Source organism: Musca autumnalis, unplaced genomic scaffold (assembly GCF_047663935.1).
Source record: "Musca autumnalis isolate F117 unplaced genomic scaffold, ASM4766393v1 scaffold_2, whole genome shotgun sequence".
Taxonomy (NCBI): Eukaryota; Metazoa; Arthropoda; class Insecta; order Diptera; family Muscidae; genus Musca; species Musca autumnalis.
The window spans coordinates 93,474,588-93,478,647 of record NW_027411755.1 but is presented as its reverse complement, the minus strand read 5'-3'; positions in this window follow the sequence as shown (position 1 = coordinate 93,478,647).

The following is a 4,060-nucleotide window of genomic DNA, read 5'->3' as shown; positions in this document are numbered from 1 at the left end:
TCAATGATAAGGGACCTACTACTGTTTATTGCCGAGTCCGAACGTCGTGTCCTAAGACCCCACTTGTAGAGAAGTTTTACATGGCTGAAATACTCAGGAAATGTCGCCAACATTACTGAGGGGGAGTCAAATATAGCAGCATGTTATTCATAAATATGGGTGAATGCTTCAGATCCCTGCCAATATGTTACGTAAACCCTTGGTATTTGCCTCATTCCTCTAGACTAGGGTCTTTAGGGTCCTAAATATATAGATGACTTTACAATGTTTATGTATATTTATTTACCACATACCCATCATTGGAAGCTTCGTATGCATTTCTCGAAATTTTTGCAGATTTTATAGCAAAATTTGTGTAGGAAACGAAAGATACGAAAGATATGAACAATCAAATATTGTGAAGTCTCTTCAGGGGGTCCATTACAGTAACGGAGTGTGGATAAACGGCTTTTATAGGTTCCGGGATATTAGAACAATATCTTCCACTATATTTATGAATAACATGTTGCTATATTTGACTCCTATGTATATCGGATTACCCACTGAAGTCTGTAGACTACAAATCCATAGACTACTTGCCGAAAAAAATGTTGAGAGGTGGAAACTTCATTTTGACGCTCACTGTATATCCCAACTGATAATACTCCCTTCAAAACAGCTCATATGGGCGTCATCGTTGTTCTTTCCAAAACATGGACCAATATTTACAATTTTCCGAATTGAGCAAAATACATAAAATTGGGCAATACCGGTCAGGTCAAAACCTGGATATTCGGGGTTTGGATAGTTAACAAACATCGGGAGTACGGTACTATGTAAAAAACTTTGACTCGTACCGTTCTTGTAAATTTCTGGAGGAAAATTTTGTAACTCCAGACTAAATACCAAATTTCAAAATGCCGAAAATTGGGAGGGACCGTTCTATTCGGGCTAGATAAAGACATGGAAAAAATGCCGGAAATTTTCAGGTGGAAAGTTTTAAACCACCAACGGAGCCTAATTATTAAATTTCAGCCGTTTCGATGGGATATTGATGGCACAACCTTCAAAATGCCGAAAATCGGGAGGTACCGTTCTATGGGGGCTATACTGATAAATCTCTTCTGCAATATCTTGTACCCTCATGTCTATGTCTAAATACCAAATATCAGTTCATAGTATATTGAGGCGGCCAATTTCAAACACCAGAAACCGATAGGTACGGTTCTATAGGGGCTATGTGCGGCCACAACCTTAAAAATTCCGAAAATCGGGAGGTACCGTTCTATGGGGGTTACCTGAGGAAGTCGACCTATACCGACAAATTTCAGGTGGAAAGTTGAAAACCTCCAGCTTTTATCTTCAACCAAATTTCAGCCAGTTTGGTGGATATGTAGGTCACAACCTTCAAAATACCGAAAATCGGGAAGTACCGTCCATGGACCGTCGTGGACCTATACCGACAAATTTAAAGTGGAAAGTTATATACCCCGAACGTAGACAACTACCAAATGTCAGTCATATCGATGGGATATTGAGGACAAAACCTTCAACATACCGAAAATCCGAAAATCGAGAGGTACCGTTCTATGGGGGCTATATGAAGACGCGGACCTATACCGAGAAATTTCCAGTGGAAAGTTTTGTACCCCCAACGAAGATTAAATACCAAATTAAGGTGTGATAGTGAGGCTAAAACGTTCAAAATACCGAAAATCGGGAGGTACCGTTCTATGGGGGCTATATCAAACCGTGGACCGATACCGACAAATATCTCGTAGAATGTTTTGTAGTGGTACACAAGACTTAATACCAAATATCAGCCATTTCGGTGTGATAATGAGACTTAAACCTTCAAAATACCGAAAATCGGAAGTATCGTTTATATGGGGGCCTACATCAAAACGTTGAACGACACCGATAAATTTCAGAGGAAAAGTTTTGTAGCCCCGAAAAGAGTAAATACCAAATTTCAACGACTTTAGTGTGATAACGAGGTTAAAACCTTCGAAATACCGAAAATCGGGATGTACCGTTCTATTGGGGGTATATCAAAACGTAGACCTATACCGACAAATTTCGGAGGGAAAGGTTTATAGCCCGGAAAAATACTAAATACCAAATTTCAGCCACTTCGGTGAGGCTAAAACCTTCAAAGTACCGAGAATCGGGAGGTATTGTTCTATGGGCGCTATATAAAAACGTGGACCGATGCCGACAAATATCTGGTAGAAAGTTTAGAAAGTCCCACACAAGACAAAATACCAATTTCAGTCATTTCAGTGTGATAATGAGGCTAAAACCTTCAAAATACCGGAGGTATCGTTCTATGGGGCTATATCAAAACGTGGAAATATATAAACGTTTTTGGTAGAAATGTTTAATAGCCTAATTACAACTGATTCTGTGGGACTAATGGGACTGGGACACCGAAATGATTTGGTCCGAAACAATTTTTTTAGCTACTTTAACAAATTATTACGTGTTTTCTCTAAAATGAATTTTATTTTTGAAAATTTAAAATGAAAAAATATTCTTCAGAAGATTCTGCACTGAAAATGTATTTTATTAACAAGTTGTCTAAGAAATATTTAAATTTTTTTGTTTGAATACTCCTTTTGAGAGAAACTTCCAGTAGAATCAAAATTACTTCTTATGACATGGCATTTCATTATCAAATAATAAAATGTCGCGGGAATTTGTACTGAATATAAAGGTCTTGAGACTTTAAACTCATTCTGTATTCGAAAAAATTACGACTTCAGTTTTGAGATGATTAGAAGTGCATGCAATGGCACAAAATGAACAATATATCACGGGTTTTGCGTAGAGTATATCTCGAAAACCAATTAGAAAATTGTTATAATGCCTTAACCAAATTTTAGATAATTTTTTTGCTAAATAGTAGTAGAAAATAATGGAGAAAATTTTATTGTTATGGGTAGACATCGGATTTTTGCATGTTTTTTATTTCTCATCCGATTGGACTCAAATTTTGGATCTAGGCGTTTTGAGGGTCAATTTTTCGATATTTGGGGTCATATCAAAAATATGCAAAATATATGCCAAAAATATGCAAAATATGCAAAAAATATGCAAAATATGCAAAAAAATATGCAAAAAATATGCAGAATATGAAAAATATGCAAAATATGCAAACAGTTTTTGGTCGAAAATCGTCAAAAAAGTCGTAAAATTTACAAGTTGGAAAGAATCATCAAAAAAACTTTAAAGTGTCCTAAATTAAGACTGTTGGCCATTTAACGTCGATTTTTTAGCAGATTTTTGTGTTATTGATGCCTCTTACGACGGTTCGGTGTAGGGTATTTGGTATTGTAATACTAGTTTTATTGTTAAACTATGCAAAAATATAAAATTTGATAAAATTTTAATCATTTTATGTAAATTTAATATTTTCTTTGTCTTAATTTGTAGCTTTAGGTTGGTTTTAACTCAAAGGGAAGAAATCGATTTCGGATTTTTTTAGGCGGGGGTGCCGCCTAAACTGTTTACTTAGATTAGATTTTAGATAGATTTAAGATTAAGATTGCCAATTGAGCATCATTTGAATAAGTTAACACGTGCTACTGGAGCCTCGAAGTTATGAAGTTATATTTGCCCGTATTATCCATTAAATTTAAGGCCATTCTGTTTATTTTATATTCAAAAACAAAATGCGTAAGTATTTCTGAATTCGATATAGAAAGCCAGTGTCCCGATTAACGTGACTACGTACGCCTTAGGGCGAAAATGGAGCCTATCTGGGTATAGCCGACTACTTGGAGAACGCATTGTTTTAGTTGTTCGTCCTTTGTAATGAATTGGTTGTAATCTGTGGTGAGCTCGACTCGGAGTTAATGTGACTTTTTTATGAATTTCGAACAGTTGTTCTTTGTAAGTTTGGGTCGAATATATCCGGAGAAGTTTCCATCTTCGCTTTGTTAACATTTTTGTCGCCAATAATCAAGCGCAGCTTGAACAAAAACTCCTAACCATGAAATTGTCATTGCTGCTGGATCCCTGTAAAGTGTCCTATAGGAACGTTAGTCGTATCATTTTTTTCTACAGTAGAAGCTCTCGG